Raw genomic sequence first — 18,405 nt, 5'->3', positions numbered from 1 at the left:
TATTTCACTAAGCATAATGGTCTATCTACATTGTTTCAAATGGCATTATTTCATCCTTTTTTTATGTCAGTAATATTCCATTGTATATCTAAATTACATCTTTATCCACTTATCTGTTGATGGACACTTGAGTCGCTTCCATATCCTGGCTATTGTAAATAATGCTATGAACACTGGGGTGCATGTATGTTTTCAATTAGTGTTTTTGTTTCTTTGGATATATACCCAGGAGAGGGATTGCTGGATCATATGGTAGTTCTATTTTTAGTTTTTTTGAGGAACCTCCATACTGTTCTCCATAGTGGCTGCACCAATTTACATTCCCACCAACAGTGTAGGAGGGTTCACTGTTCTGAAAAGTTAGACTTAAGAAAATTGTTAGAAATGAATATAAAATATTTTTTTCAATTTCTTGATAGTCAAGAAAAATTAAAGTAGCATGAAGGAACTAGTTCAATTTTTTTTTTTAAACACACAGTGCTGGGCTCTAAGCAGACTCTGTCTACATATCCACAATGAATGCTCTAGATAGCAAAATGCAGACTCTTCCATTCATTTTATTTTAATCATCTACTGATTTCTATCAGCAGTTAACAGCTTTAAGGAGTTCCACACAATTTGGTTGAGCTATCGCTCCAAGACACATAGCAGTATTGGTGAATCTCATTATACTGCTTGGGAAAGTAGACTACAGGGTTTATGTGACCTGCTCAAAGAACTCAGAAAGCGTTGGGCAATAGAAAAATGAAAATTCATTTTTTAGGGCCCATTAGATTAAACCAACTTTCTCATTGCTTCAATTGCATAATCAGGGTGGGAATCTCTGTTTGTTTTCAGCCTTCAGGGTGATTGTTTCCACCCAGCTTTGGTGTTGTCCAGGGACACCATGTGGGGCAGGGTGGGGGGGAGGGTGGAGCAGAGATGTTTTTCACACAGGGCCTCTCAATACAGAGTCTGAGTTGGACTGAGGTGTACTGGTGAATTTAAGTTTCTTAGAATGGAAGATGTAGAGAGCCTCTTCATCTTCCCTACCTGCTTTCAGGTTGAACCTCTTATCTAATGGGCTAGTCTCTGAGAGGAATCTGGTGGCCAGAGTCTAGGGTCTGACAGTGCCTGGACCTTGGTTCTTATTGTCTGTTGAATGAACAAACAAATGCATCACAGATATGAGTGTTGGTGTGAATTTAACGTTATCATGTGTACTCTGCATGACAGAATCCAATGGGCAGCCTTCAGGCTCCTTTTTTTACTGTCTCCCATCCCATCACCTACAGTTCTCAAGCACTGTCCTTCTTCCCCATCAAAACCTGTTCTCCAAACTAATGGCTACCAAGGGCGGCGGGGAGATGTGGGACGAATTGGGAGATGAGGATTGACATATATGCACTACTATGTATAAAACAGATAACTAATGAGAACCTATTGTTTAGCACAGGGAACCCTACTCAGTGATCTTTGGTGACCTAAATGGGAAGGAAATCTAAAAAAGAGTAGATATATGTATACATATAACTGATTGACTTTGCTGTACCACAGAAACCAACACAACACTGTAAAGCAACTATACTCCAATGAAAGTTAAAAAAAAAAGCACCCTGTTCTCAGGAACATTGTTAAAGTAATTATGGAAAAGAAAAGAACCTTGTAAATTAACTTGCAATAGGGTAAATAGTCAGTAAACTACCTTGTCTTGCATTTCTAGAACAGGACAAAGTCCTATTTGGTTTAAGCCTTGCTGGGCAGATGCACCAAGAAGCAACTATCTTTACACTACTAAGACAAAACAATTTGTTCGGTGATCAATAGTGGAGTTTTTCAAACTGAGGCCTATGGACTCTATATCAGATTCACCCAGTACGCTTGGGAAAAAAAAAAAGATCCCCAGGCCCCACTCATATTCCAATGAATAAATGTTTCTAGGAGTGAGGCCTAGGAATCAAATTTTTAATGAGCTCTGACCCATAGGTGATTCTTACGTACACTACAGTTTAAGAACCACTGCTTCATGGCATGCAACTTTGAATCTCAGCTGAATATTTCTCCAAGTATTTAAAGACAATCAAAGCTTCTAAACAAATAAACAAAATTTAAAAAGCAGAACAAAAAACCAAAGTTAGTGTTGTCCATGAGACTTACCATAATCCATCTCTCATCACAAAAGCAAATGGCCTTCTATCTTCTATTTGAGTCTGAAAAAAGGTCATGCTCTTCACTTTTCATAACCTAGTGACAACTTTGCCACTTGAATGCTGGCAATCTATGGCATATGAGCCTTGCCACAATCAATATTACATTATTTACCTGTATGCTGTCACCTCTCAAATTTTTATCTCTAGCCCAAGTCGTTCTCCTTTATTTCAGACTTGTAAATTCACTTGTCTAGTCAATAATTTCACATTGGAGGTACAGTGGACATCTTAAATTCAACTTTCCCAAAGTGAATCTTTTAATGTTTCCTCAAACCAGCTTTTCTTGAAGCCCTCCTCATTTCAATCATATTGCATGAGCCAAAAACCTTTGAGTCATAGAGTCATTCTTGACTTCTGTTTTTCACCCATTTAAGGAAATCATATTGTCTTTACCTTCAAAGAGAATCTGACCTCTTTTCTGCTATGGCTCTTGTTTGTGGACCAAGATTATTTCAATAGCTTCATAACTAGTTACTCTGCTTCTACTTTCGAAGTCAGATATACTTTTTCAAAATCCCCGTTTTGCTGTTTATCACTTATTTGGGTCTTGGACAAATTACTTGCCCTCTCTGAGACTCAGTTTCTTGTTTGTTTTGTTTATCCAATGTCTGATGCATAGTTGGAGCTTAATATTGGTTGAATCCAGGAATAAAATAAAATAAGTTTAAAATATCAATTAATGTATGAAAGGTTTCTGATACGTAGTGCTACTAAAATGGTGGCTGCCATTGATTTCATTTTTATTAAAGAGTTGGATTTATTCCTAAGTTTTTAAACTGCCACTTCTCAAGTTGACCTGTTAATTTAACATCTATCTTATTCTCTTTCCTCCCCAAGAAAAGGTAAGCCCCAAGATAAAAGCACTTTGTTTATTCAGTGCTGTATCACCAGCACCTAAAATAGTGCTTGGAATTGAAAGAACTCAACAAATATTGAAATGAATGAACAAAAAAGATGGGATGCTGGTTCTTGGTTAGAATGACCAGCAAGATATGAGATACATATGTTGCAAACAACCTCTCAAAATAGTCTAATGTCCATTCCTCTAGGTTTTTAAAAACTCTAAGTAAAACAATGCATGGAAAATTCTAAGTATTTATGTATATAACAAGTGCTCCATAAAACTGGCTACCACAGTAAGAAAGAGAAGCAAAATGACATGTGACTGGTCATCTCTGCTTGGTCCACAATATGCAAAGAACCTGGTTTATGTGGCTTGTGTAGCTCCCATGCCCGGAGGGATGCTTGGTGCCCAGATGGCAGTCATGGGCGATTACCTCCATGATTACCATGCTAACTGGAGAGCAAGGGCTGTGACTGCTGTGTCCCCACTCTATTGCTAGCCTGGCACATAATCAACAAACACAGATTGCTTGTTGAGTAAGTGCTTGCTGATGTGTCTTGTTATTAAGCAATTAGAGGGTCTGATGCCACCATACCTCCTCAGGTGTGTCCCCTTAGCTTCCTAAGAATCTAGGGGTAGGGGATTAAGAGGTACAAACTATTATCTATAAAATAATCTACAAGGATGTATTGTATATAGCACAGGGAACATAGCCAATATTTTATAATAACTATACATGGAGCATAACTTAAAAATTGTGAATCACTGTGCTATATACCTATAACTTATTTAATATTGTACATCAACTATACTTCAATAAAAAATTAAAAAAAAAAAACTGGCTACCACACACCACCATCATCATCATGAAAGTCATTTCATTATCCCTGTTTTCCTAGGAAGCAGTATTCTAGAGCACATTAGCTTGCTTTACTATAGTAATGCTTTCACCAAATTTTAAGGTAAGCTTGTGCCTTTGGCCTTTATTAAATATATTTATTAGAAACAGCCATGTGTATCTTCTCAAAAAATGGCTCTTAGAAGCATGTTTTTTATGTTACGTATCATCCTTTGTGGCAAACACGTTCAGGAAAACTGATCTCTCATGAACTTGAAGCCATAGCTCTATGGGAATTTTTTCTCACATATTTCTATTGAGCAATAAAGAGTTCAGTAATATGTGAGATTTTAGAATCCACACATTTTTCCTCTGCAAAGGCATTATAAATCTCTAGAACCTTGATTTGTTATTAACTACTTCACACAAATATTTTTGGAAACATGAACTGTGGTTTCTGGGCACAGACGTTGACAGATGCCACCTTAAGCGGTGAGTTGCTTCCTCAACAAGGCTTTTCAGAGTGGTTATTTCAGAGGGGTGAAGTTACCATGTCTGAAGTCCGGGATCCAGGTTTTTAGGTCTAGAAACTGAATTTTTACAAAGTCTTAGAGTTTATACATCTCTCAGGGACTGCATAACCAAACTCATAAGAGAGTAAGATTTAAACTAAGGTAGAAGCTTATTGGTCAGTACGTTCTCTTCCTGAAGGAAGCATTGTATGGTAATTCAAATTATAACCAGAAGGTTATTGGCAGGCATGGAATCCAAGTCAGGGTGGTTAGGTAGGGGATTCAAATGAATAATGGCCTAAGATACAAAATGCCTCTTTTACTTATTGAACAAATATTTCCTGAGGCCAAGTATATCTCAGAAATTATACCAGAGGGGAAACTAAATGAAACGATATAATGCCTGTCCTCAAGCAGTTTAGAATTTAGCTGAGAAACATGTATGTAAACAAATGATCAGAGGACTGTATATATGATAATTAATGTGAGTAAATTAGTCCATGGAAGAGATGAAGGAGAACCATGGCATTGGTGATGAGACTGAGAGAAAAATTTATGACATAGACTCACCAGACTAGTGATTGTGGTAGGTACCACCGGGGTTTCTGCCAAAGTCATAATGGTTTCCTTATCAGACTTCCTTAACCACAGGGGTGGGTTTCAGCAGCCTCATTTTCACCATGTGAGCCCATTCTCTTAGCCAGTGTTGACTTGTCTGGAATTAACTGCCCTGGCATGATCTCTTGACTGGAGAAGATAAAAATTTGACAGCTATGTGATAGCCCATCTTCCTCCTATAGAGTGGACTGAGAAGCAGAGAGACCCAATCTGGCTGAGACAGAAGAATGAAAGGGGTATGCAGAGAGAAGCAGAAATGAAAAATGGAAAGAAACTCCACTGAACTGCTCTTGACCCATAAGGCCCAGCTATGTTCTTACCCTTGGATTCTGTAAGAATCACTGCAGCTCTATGACAAATTCCCTTTTACTTTACCCCACTCAGCTACCTTAAGTTTTCTTCTCCTAATTGAAATCAGAGTCTGAACTAGTAAAGTGATCAATTTAAGGTGAGGGATAAAGAAGAAGGAAGGACCTTGCTCGACAAAGTGAGGAAGATGGTGATGTTTTCATGGTAGGGGATATGGAAGGAGGAACTAGAGAAAGTTTGGGATGGATGAGATAATGAGTTCAGTTTTATAAATGTATGATTTGAGATGTCTGTAGAATATCCCAGTGGGCATTACTAGTATATAGCTGGAACTCAGGAAGAGTCACATGAGATGGGATTAATATTTGAAAGTCAACAGCCTTTAGAGTAAAGTCAATGATGTGGATAAAATAACTATAGAGAGGATTTAGAGAGGGAGCAAACGACTGAGACCTGGGGAACACCAACAGTTGAAGACAGGCATAGCAAAGGAATCCTATAGGGTAACAGCCAGAGACAAAGGAGGTCAACTGGAAGAGAAGCAGGCCTAAAAGACTGAGAATGAGGGTGTGGTCAGTGATGTTAGAGGCTGCAAGAAGTCAAATACTACGAGGATTGATAATTGCTCATTAGATTCCACTGGTAAGTAGTTGCTGGTGTCATCAGCAAGGTCATTTTCAATGGTATAATGGGAGAAGAATCCAGATTTCAAGGACTGAAGAACAAATGGGAAGAATAGCGCCAGATGAGGAGTTAATGGAACCTGAAACAATATGTTATACTACTTTTTGTAGAAACTTGTTTGTGAAGAAAAAAGAGTTGTGGAATGGTAGAGGGTGGGTAATCTCAGGGCAAAGGGAAAGAAAGAGGCATCTATCTGGTAAGCAGACTACATGTTAATGTTGGTCAGTCAGGGTACCCTCTTCCCAGCAGAAGCAAGCCTTGTGCAATAAAATGAGCTGGGCAAATCCAATGCCGTTTCGTAGGAACTTGATCTAGAACATACAAGGAAAAAGCACCATTTAGCAGTGGAGAAGTTAAATGATGCCATGGAACTGTTGACAGGAAGAATAGAGCTAATGTAAAAGGAAAAGCAGGTGCTGCCATGAACAGGAGGGAGGGAGGGAGGGAGGAAGGGAGAGAGAGAGAGACCATGAAACTTGTTGGAAAGAAAAAGTTGAAAACAGTCAATGCCCAGAGATGCTTCAGTTTCTGATCTAATTTCAGTTCCTGTTCTAGGCCTTGTAAATCATTTTAACAAACCATTTTTCCTCCTTGAGTTAGTGTAAGTGGATCTGTTGCCTTTCAACAAAGTAAGGTCCATCAACTGTCTTTTCAAGATGTTTTAAAAAACATCTGTTATTTTCTAGGCTGTATCATCACAGGAGAGGCAAATGAGTACTGTGGTTCAGAGATGGGTTTAGATTTAGATAGACCTGAATTTAAATCCTCACTCTGCTACTTACACTTTGTGTGAGCTTGAGCACTTTGCGTAACTTCTCTGGGTCCAGGTGTTCTCATCTGTAAAGAAATAATAATTATTTCTACTGCATAGTATAATTTAAGGATTAAAATAAAAGAACGCACACACAAAAAACTCACCTCAGTGTCTGGCAATAGAAAGTTAAATAGATGCCAATTATTTTTGTGTTATTATCAGTTTATAATTAGTTTTGTTAGGCAGCCTTTCTCTATCTTAAACATCTTTTTTAGTTTCAGTGAGTTCCTTCTAGCAACTAAGTACATATTCAGCTTCTTCAGACTTTATATATTTGCATATTGATATGTGAATGCTGCTTGGAATGATGAATATTGAAAAGCTTTAATCTCTGTGGCTTATTCTTACTAGCTGCCTTGTCTTAGATCTTCTCTAGAAACATAGTTAAATGGAGAATACACTTTATTTAAATACATTTTATTTAAATTGCAAACATAATAGTGATTTTATCGTATATAAAGATCTAATTATTCATTCACTAATTCATTCATTTATTCCACAAATATATGTCAAGGTTTTTCTAGGTACAAAGTGCAGTTAGGTGCTATAGACAATGTGAAACTTTGTAAGACATTGTGATTTAAGAAGCAATATCTAGTAAGAGAGATAGATGGATTCACAGAATTATAGAGCTAAAAGGTACCTTATACAAAGATAATCAATCCCCATTCTGTCATTTACAGATGGGGAAGCTGAGACACAGTGAGGTTAAGAAGTAATTCAGGAATTCAAATCTGGATTGTCCGAATCCCAGCCCAGTTCTTTTTTCAATTAGATCATCCAATACAATAACAAATGAAGCAAGTGCTATGATAAGCGTAGGGCTATAATAAAGGATAACACATTCTAGCCAAATGAGAGAAGGGGGAAGAATTTTAATTCATGTGTGATGAAAGAGTAGGAGGCAGGCCTACAGGCAGAGGGTGAAGTGTGAGCAAAGGCACAGGGTGTGGAAGACAGTGTGTGTGGTCCCCTGCTTGGTGAAGGTGATAGGTGGAGATAAGAGACGGGAGCTGACACTGAACAAAAAGGAAACCAAATCCCAAGCAGTTGTAGTGCTATTTCAAGGAATCTCTGCTTTACTATTTAGGGGCTTTTTGTTTTTTTATTTTAGAAATTTATGGCTTGATGGGACCTTTTTCAGAGAAGGTAGCTAAGGTAGTTCAGGTAGCATGGTGAAAGGTGGGTGGGAGGGGCAGAGCAAGACCACCTAAAAGGCTAATGAGATAGCCCCAGTGAGGCTTGATCTATAGTGGCAGAAGCAGCAGAGAGGAGAGGAGCTCAGACAGAAGAGCAATAGTAAGAAAACATGGATCTTGAAGAAGACATGGTTATAACAACAATGATTTTAGTTATGACTGAAACAACCATCTCAGTATTTTACATACTCCGTTTTAGCAACAAATGGATAGAATTATTTTCACTAAAATAATCAGATGCACTTTGAAATTTTGGTAGTTTAAATAACATAACAAAATATTTCGTCAAGCCTTCCTACTAAAACCTGGAATCAGACAAGGATGTCCATTCGCACCACTTCTATTCAGCATAGCATTGGTAATCCTAGCTAGCAGTCAGGCAAGAAAAAGAAATAAAAGTCATCCAAATTGGAAGGGAAGAGGTAAAATGGTGATTATATGCAGATGACATGATACTGTATACAGAAAACCCTAAAGACTCCTCACAAAAACTACTAGTACTGATAAACGAATTCAGCAAGGTAGCAGGATACAAGATTAACATACAGAAATCTGTTGCATTTCTTTACACAAGAAAAATATCAGAAAGGGAAAGTAAAAAAACAATTTCTTGTAAAATCACATTAAAAAATATCTAGGAATAATCCTGACCAAGGAGGTGAAAGAATTATATGCTGGGAACTATAAAACATCAAAAAAGGAAACTGAAGATGATTCAAAGAAATGTAAAGATAGCCCATGCTCTTGGTTTGGAAGAATGATGCCATTCTGACCCGTGTGAGGTTGTACCTCATTGTAGTTTTGATTTGCATTTCTCTAATAATTAGTAATGTTAAGCATCTTTTCATGTGCCGGTTGGCCATCTCTATGTCTTTTTGAAGAAATGTCTATTTAAGTCTTCTGCCCGTTTTTTGATTGGGTTGTTTGGGTTTGTTTGTTATTAAGTTGTATAAGCTGTTTGTGTATTTTTGAAATTAAGCCCTTGTTGGTCACATAATTTGCAAATATTTTCTCCCAGTCCGTAGGTTGTCTTTTCATTTTGTTTATGGTTTCCTTTGCTGTGAAAGAGCTTATAAGTTTGATTAGGTCCCATTTGTTTATTTTTGCTTTTATTTCTATTGCCTTGGGAGACTGCCCTAAGAAAACATTGGTATGATTTATGTCAGAGAATGTTTTGCCTATGTTCTCTTCTAGGGGTTTTATGGTGTTGTGTCCTTTATTTACGTCTTTAAGCCAGTTTGAGTTTATTTTTGTGTATGGTGTGAGGGAGTGTTGTAATTTCATTGATTTACATGTGGCTGTCCAGTTTTCCCAATACCAATTGAAGAGATTGTCTTTTCTCCATTGTATATTCTTGCCTTCTTTAATGAAGATTAATTGACTGTAGATGTGTGGATTTATTCCTAGCCTGTCTATTCTGTTCCATTGATCCATGTCTGTTTTTGTGCCAATACCACACTGTTTTGACTACTGTAGGTTTGTAGTATTGTCTGAAGTCTGGGAGGGTTATGCTTCCAGCTTTGTTCTTTTTCCTCAGGATTACTTTGGCAATTCTTTTATAGTTCCCTAAAATTTATTAATTCCATAAATTTTATGGTTCTGTATAAATTTTAGGACTATTTCTTCTAGTTCTCTGAAAAATGTCATGGGTAATTTGACAGAGATTGCATTAAATCTGTAGATTGCTTTGGGTAGTATGGCCATTTTAACAATATTAATTCTTCCAATCCAAGAGCATGGGCTATCTTTACATTTCTTTGAATCATCTTCAGTTTCCTTTTTTGATGTTTTATAGTTCCCAGCATATAATTCTTTCACCTCCTTGGTCAGGATTATTCCTAGATATTGTTTAATGTGATTTTAAAAGAAATTGTTTTTTTACTTTCCCTTTCTGATATTTTTATTGCTAGCGTAAAGAAATGTAACAGATTTCTGTATGTTAATCTTGTATCCTGCTACCTTGCTGAATTCATTTATCAATACTAGTAGTTTTTGTGAGGAGTCTTTAGGGTTTTCTGTATACAGTATCATGTCATCTGCATATAGTCACCATATAGTTCACCAAAATCAACTAAATTTCAATAAAAATTTTACAAAAGTATTTCTTCAAAATCATTTAACAAGCCTGACACCTGGCCAGAGCACCAAGACCCTGTGAGCAACACGGCAGAATTTACTGGGTACAGTGAAAGCAGTGCTTAGAGGGAAATGGGCAGTTGTAAACACCTTGGATGAGCTCAACCGTAGGCTGGTCACAGCTGAGGAAAGAGTCAATGAGCTTGAATACAGGTCAGAATTTCCCAAACTGTAGAGGACCAGTGGTAACAACTATCCAAAAACCAGCAGACTACTCCCGGACACCAGCAAGCATTTATTTATTCCTTTACCGCGGGGTCACCTGCAGGCATAGCAAAGATCAATAAAACTAAAAGCTGGTTCCTTGACAAGATAAACAAAATTGATAAACCATTAACCAGACTCATCAAGAAAAAAAGGGAGAAGACACAAATCAACAGAATTAGAAATGAAAAAGGAAAAGTAACAACTGACACTCCAGAAATACAAAGGATCATGAGAGATTACTACAAGCAACTCTATGCCAATAAAATAAGACAACCTGGAAGAAACGGACAAATTCTTAGAAAAGCACAACCTCCCGAGACTAAACCAGGAAGAAATAGAAAATATAAACAGATCAATCACAAGCACCGAATTTGAAACTGTGATTAAAAATCTTCCAACAAAAAAAGCCCAGGACCAGATGGTTTAACACCTATAGTGTTAAACTCTTCCAGAATATAGCACAGGCAGGAACACTCCCAAACTCATTCTTCAAGGCCACCATCACCCTGATACCAAAACGAGACAAAGGTGTCACAAAAAAGAAAACTACAGGCCAATATCACTGATGAACACAGAAGCAAAAATCCTCAACAAAAGACTAGCAAACAGAATCCAACAGCACATTAAAAGGATCATACACCATGATCAAGTGGGGTTTATCCAAGGAATGCAAGGATTCTTCGATATACGCCAATCAATTGTTGTGAGATACCATATTAACAAATTGAAGGATAAAAACCATATGATCATCTCAATAGGTGCAGAAAAAGCTTTCGACAAAATTCAACACCCATTTATGATAAAAACCCTCCAGAAAGTAGGCATAGAGGGAACTTACCTCAACATAACAAAGGCCATATATGACAAACCCACAGCCAACATCATTCTCAATGGTGAAAAACTGAAACCATTTTCACTAAGATCAGGAACAAGACAAGGTTGTCCACACTCACCACTATTATTAAACATAGTTTTGGAAGTTTTAGCCAGTGCAATCAGAGAAGAAAAAGAAATAAAAGGAATCCAAATCGGAAAAGAAGACGTAAAACCATCATTGTTTGCAGATGACATGATACTATACACAGAGAATCCTAAAGATGCTACCAGAAAACTACTAGAGCTAATCAATGAATTTGGTAAAGTAGCAGGATACAAAATTAATGCACAGAAATTTCTTGCATTCCTATACACTAATGATGAAAAATATGAAAGAGAAATTAAGGAAACACTCCCATTTACCACTGCAACAAAAAGAATAAAATACCTAGGAATAAACCTACCTAAGGACACAAAAGACCTGTATGAAGCAAACAATAAGACACTGGTGAAAGAAATTAAAGATGATACAAACAAATGGAGAGATATACCATGTTCTTGGATTGGAAGAATCAACACTGTGAAAATGACTATACTACCCAAAGCAATCTACAGATTCAGTGCAATCCCTATCAAACTACCAATGGCATTTTTCACAGAACTAGAACAAAAACTTTCACACTTTGTATGGAAACACAAAAGACCCCGAATAACCAAAGCAATCTTGAGAAAGAAAAATGGAGCTGGAGGAATCAGACCCCCTGACTTCAGACTATACTACAAAGCTACAGTAATCAAGACAGTATGGTACTGGCACAAAAACAGAAATATAGATCAATGGAACAGGATAGAAAGCCCAGAGATAAACCCATGCACACAAGGTCACCTTATTTTTGATAAAGGAGGCAAGAATACACAAGAAAGAAAAGACAGCCTCTTCAATAAACGATGCTGGGAAAACTGGACAGCTACATGTAAAAGAATGAAATTAGAACACTCCCTAACACATATACGCAAATAAACTCAAAATGGATTAAAGACCTAAATGTAAGGCCAGACACTATAAAACTCTTTGAGGAAAACAGAGGCATAACACTCTATGACGTAAATCACAGCAGGATCCTTTTTGACCCACCTCCTAGAGAAATGGAAATAAAAACAAAAATAAACAAATGGGACCTAACGAAGCTTAAAAGCTTTTGCACAGCAAAGGAAACCATAAACAAGATGAAAAGACAACCCACAGAATGGTAGAAAATATTTGCAAATGAAGCAACTGATAAAGGATTAATCTCTAAAATTTACAAGCAGCTCATGCAGCTCAATATCATAAAAACAAACAACCCAATTCAAAAATGGGCAGAAGAACTAAATAGACATTTCTCTAAAGAAGATATACAGGTAGCCAACAAACACATGAAAGAATGCTCAACATCACTAATCATTAGAGAAATACAAATCAAAACTACAATGAGGTATCACCTCACACCAGTCAGAATGGCCATCATCAAAAAATCTACAATCAATAAATTCTGGAGAGGGTGTGGAGAAAAGGGAACCCTCTTGCACTGCTGCTGGGAATGTAAATTGATACAGCCACTATGGAGAACAGTATGGAGGTTCCTTAAAAAACTAAAAATAGAACTACCATATGACCCAGCAATCCCACTACTGGGCATATACCCTGAGAAAACCATAATTCAAAAAGAGCCATGTACCAAAATGTTCATTGCAGTTCTATTTACAATAGCCCAGAGATGGAAACAACCTAAGTGTCCATCATCGGATGAATGGATAAAGAAGATGTGGCCCATATATACAATGGAATATTACTCAGCCATAAAAAGAAACAAAATTGAGTTATTTGTAGTGAGGTGGATGGACCTAGAGTCTGTCATACAGAGTGAAGTAAGTCAGAAAGAGAAAAATACCATATGCTAACACATATATATGGAATCTAAAAAAAAAAAAACGGTTCTCAAGAACCTAGGGGCAGGACAAAAATAAAGACACAGACGTAGAGAATGGACTTGAGGACACGGGGAGGGGGAAGGGTAAGCTGGGACAAACTGAGAGAGTGGCATGGACTAATAAATACTACCAAATGTAAAATAGATAGGCAGTGGGAAGTAGCCTCATAACCCAGGGAGATCAGCTCGGTGCTTTGTGACCATCTGGTGGGGTGGGATAGGGAGGATGGCAGGGAGACGCAAGAGGGAGGAGCTATTGGAATATATGTATATGTATAGCTGATTCTCTTTGTTATAAAGCAGAAACTAACACACCAGTGTAAACTAATTATACTCCAATAAGGATGTTTAAAAAAACACAGAAATCATTTATGAAGGCCAAAAAACCAGCCTTCAAAACTAGTTCAAGTATTTTCCTCACTGGGGCCTCTTTGCCTTCTCGTAATCACCTAAGCAATATGATACTGGATATATATTTGTTATTATAGTGTGTATATATATATGTATATATAGTTATTAAAGTATATATAGCATATATAGACACACTGTATATTATATACAGTATATATATACTATTATAATATTTGTATAAACATGTATTTTCCCTTATCTACTGTAACCTCCTTGAGAATGGGAATATGCTTTTCTTTGTTTTCCTAGTGTCTAGCATAGTTCCTCTTCCATGTGTATATCAAAGCCTTCTGTGTACTTGAATTTTTTTGTTGTTGTTGTTATATTTACCCTGGGTTTTGAACTAACCTCTATTAATATAAATTAGTATATTTTATATTTTACATTTATTTATTTGCATGCCTATCTTCTTATTGGACTGTCAACATCTTGATAGAAGAGGTTATATCTCCTTATTATGAAAGGCTCAACATTTGGTACACGAGACCTGACACGTAGCAAGTGTTCAATAAATATTATTGAGAGAAATTGGAGGAAAGCAAAACAGATCGTGAGAAACTCAGGTTTCTCTGCCATAACAGTTATCATGACACTATTATCCCCAAGAAATCAGGCTCTTATTCTTTCCTTCTTAGTCTTCTTTAAACAAACAAAAACCAAAAACACAAAGTAGTCATTTTTCTGGCTTCGGAATTTTTTGTCACACACTTTAGTTCATTCTGGGCTCTCACGACTCTATTCTGGGAGGTCTGTGCCACTGTTTTAAAATTATCTTGGGAAAAAAATGTGTACAAAAAAGGGAATTCCACTGGTTAGGATTCGGCGCTTTCACTGCTGTGGGCCTGGGTTTGATCCCTGGTTGGGGAACTAAGATCCTGCAAGCTGCACGGTGCAGCTAAAAAAAAAAAAAAAAAAAGTAAAATTGTCTTGGTTATGTGCCCCGTCTCTCATCTTTTATTTATACGCTGTTACGTCTGAGCCTACAGCGTATAAATATTAGAAAGGCTATTTGTGAGCCACATATATCCTTCTATATGCCCTCCTTTCCTTACTCAACTGAGTGATATGCTACTGCAGTGTCAGGAATGTCTTTTTGTTAGCTTCCATCTTTCTTGATCCACTCACTCTCTCTCTTCCAATTGCACTTTATTGCATTCCATCTAACTTTGTTTGAAGCTTTTGAAATCTGCTTTCCCCAAAATATAGAGATTATGACCAGTGACCCCCTTCATTGGTAATTTATATAACTATATCACATGCATTTTCATACTTGTAACTTTAGCACATGAAGGGACTGAAGTTAGAGGAACGTAGTAAAATGCTCAAGGTGAGACACTTCTAAGTGGCAGGGAATTGCTGAAAATCAGGTCTGTCTGATGCTAAGTAAAGCATGTACTCTTAAACCATATTACACGATATATGCTCATAAATTCTATATGAGGTGCCACAGGCTTCAATAGCCCCACTGGCCCAAGGCCAGTCAGGCAGTACCCAGCAGACCTGGAATTAGAAGCAAAGTTTCTGACTGCTAGTTCGGTATATTTTTCTACTTTCTTTTCTTTTCTTTTTTTTTTTAACATCTTTATTGGAGTATAATTGCTTTACATTGTTGTGTTAGTTTCTGCTGTATAACAAAGTGGATCAGCTATACGTATACATATATCCCCATATCCTCTCCCTCTTGAGCCTCCCTCCCACCCCCTCCCTATCCCACCCCTCTAGGTGGTCACAAAGCACTGAGCTGATCTCCCTGTGCTGTGTGGCTGTTTCCCACTAGATATCTATTTTACATTTGGTAGTGTATATATGTCAATGCCACTCTCTCACTTCTTGACATCCTCCATTACTGGGGTTAGGTAGAGAGAGCAAACACCGACTTGGGATTTTATATGATATTTTGAAGGATTAGAATGAATTTGAAGAGTGTGGAAGGATATAGCACCATTAGATCCAAACATTATCTTGGGAAAGATTAGCCTCTCATCCTTTACTCCCTGTTTTTAATTCACACAGAGTGGGAATAATTGGCATGTTCCATAAAAGACTTTGTAGATACGATACTACAGTTTTAAGCAGATGGCACTATCAGTGGTTCCTTTTCCAGTGTCATTGTTAATGCATCCTCCCTCTCTTTTTTCCTCTGCTTTCATAATAAAAATAGAGGTTTATTTTAAAAAATGAGAGTAAAGGAAAAATTTATATACTCTTGTTCAGGAATTTTCTCTGAAGCTTAAAAAAAATCTAAGATTTATTAGGAACTTCAGTTTAGTCTACTGACTCCTTTTAGTTATATCAGCTCTGTCTTACATTCTCATTCTTCAGCTTTCTACTCCTTTAGTAACAGTCACCCAGCCTTTGCTGATACCTGGTTCTCTTAACATCTATCCGCTGTCTCATTTAAGAGTAAGTCTATATGAATGGACCTAGTGATTATCACACTAAGTGAAGTAAGTCAGACAGAGAAAGACGAATATAATATACCTCTTAAATGTGGAATCTAGAAAAAATTATACAAATGAACTTATTTACAAAACAGAAACAGACTCACAGACATCGAAAACAAACTTACGGTTACCAAAGGAGAAAGGGGGTAGAGAGGAGTTTGGGATTAACATAGACACACTACTATATATAAAATAGCTAACTAGTAAGAACCTGCTGTATAACACAGGGAATTCTACTCAGTGCTCTGTAGTGGCCTATATGGGAAAACATTCTAAAAAAGAAAAAGAGTGGATCATATATATAAAACTGATTCACTTTGCTGTATATCTGAAACTAACACAACACTGTAAATCAACTATACTTCAATAAAAATTTTAAAAAAAGATAACCCACAAGGACCTACTATATAACACATGATACTATACTCAATATCTTATAATAAGCTATAATGGAAAATAATCTAAAAAAGAATATATGTATGTATATATAACTAAATTACTTTGCTGTACACCTAAAACTAACACAATATTGTAAATCAACTATACTTCAATAAAATTAAAACAAATAGTAAGTCTAATAGCTTTCTCATATGATGGTCCTTCCAATGTTTGAAGAGTATAAACATGAACCACCAAATCTTGTCTCCCCTGGTCAAATATCCCAGTTGTTACAGGATGATACAGATGAAAGAATGAAGGTCTAGGAGTCAATGACCTGGCTCTGCCACTTATTAACCATGCTACTTTGATCAAGGCACTTAATGTCACTCAATTTCATCACTGCAATGTATTGACTGGTATAATAACATTTATCTCATAGGATGATTATGGGGATCAAAATCAGCATCAGAGTGTGTGTCAAAGACTTGCATACTGTAAATTTGTATGTAAATCTGATCATGGCTGCCCTGTGCTTGCACACAGTAGAGTTGTTACACTTAAACTGGAATAAAGCCCTTCAGAATGGGGCTGATCTGTAAAGGGTATAGGGAGATACTTTGGTCTCTCAGTGAAAACACTTCTTTAGTATGCCTAAAGTGGCATTAGAGGTTGTTATTAGCTATGCTGGCTCATCTTAAACTTGTGGTCAGCTAAAAAACCCAGATCTTCACCTCTACGTTTTTCATATGCACTCATGATATTTAACCTAGATGCAAAAATTAATCTTTAAAAAAAAACTTAAGTGTAGTTAATTTACAATATTATATAAGTTTCAGGTGTACAACATAGTAATTCAAAATTCTTATAGATTATACTCCATTTAGAGTTATTGTAAAATATTGGCTACATTCCCTGTACTGTACAATATATTCTTATAGCTTATTTATCTTATACATAGTAGTTTGTACCTCTTAATCCCCACCCCTAGGAATTAATCTTTGTGCCAGTTAAATTTCACACTATTGGTCTCGGCCCAGTTCTTGAGTATGTTGAGGATATTTAGAGTATTATTTTCAAATAAATTTATTTATTTTTGGCTGCATTGGGTCTTCGTTGCTGCTCGTGGGCTTTCTCTAGTTGTGGTGAGCAGTGGCTACTCTTTGTTGCGGTGCACAGGCTTCTCACTGCGGTGGCTTCTCTTGTTGTGGAGCACCAGCTCTAGGCACGTGGGCTCAGTAGTTGTGGCTCGTGGGCTCTAGAGCACAGGCTCAGTAGTTGTGGCACACGGGCTTAGTTGCTCTGCGGCATGCAGAATCTTCCTGGACCAGGGCTCAAACCCGTGTCCCCTGCATTGCTTAAGGGGATTCTTAACCACTGTGCCACCAGGGAAGTCCCTATTTAGAGTACTGAATGAAGCTTCTGGATGAGTTCTACTGCCCAGCTTTGCAGCATCTGCAAATAAACGAATTTTCTTTCCAATAGCCTTTTTCTATGGCCTGTTAAAGGCATAGATTTATTGTCTACTTTTCCATAGCAGGACTAGAAGAATCTGTACCTATAGGTGTAGGAGGTCCTGAAACACTTTGAGATGGGATATTCAGGGTATCTGGCTCAATAATCCCTTGAAATATCTAAGAAAAGCCCCATCACCTCATTTTTTGTTGGGTTGGTGGCATGGGGAAAAAGTATTAGGTGGCTTAGTTTTCTTGCCAGTGCTTGTAAAAGGTGTCTACTTTTTGATGAAATGTTGATGATGTCCTAATGGAAAATGATGATCTGAGAACCTTCCATTTTGTTTGCTGCAATGATGAAAGAAAATAGTCTGACTCATCTCACTTCAAATTCTGGAGACCTTTCCACACCCATTTATTACATATGAGCACCTCCCCTTTTCACAGGAATGGAGAAGAGTATATTCATTAGCCAGAATTTATTTTCTGTGTTGTCTTTCGTATTGCAAGGATATGTGACTTAACAATTCTTAACATTATCTTAACATCATCTCAAAGATGAAGATAAGTGAATTGGGTCCA

The sequence above is a fragment of the Phocoena sinus genome, chromosome 1, assembly GCF_008692025.1.
Source record: "Phocoena sinus isolate mPhoSin1 chromosome 1, mPhoSin1.pri, whole genome shotgun sequence".
Lineage (NCBI taxonomy): Eukaryota > Metazoa > Chordata > Mammalia > Artiodactyla > Phocoenidae > Phocoena > Phocoena sinus.
This window is presented reverse-complemented; position numbering follows the sequence as displayed.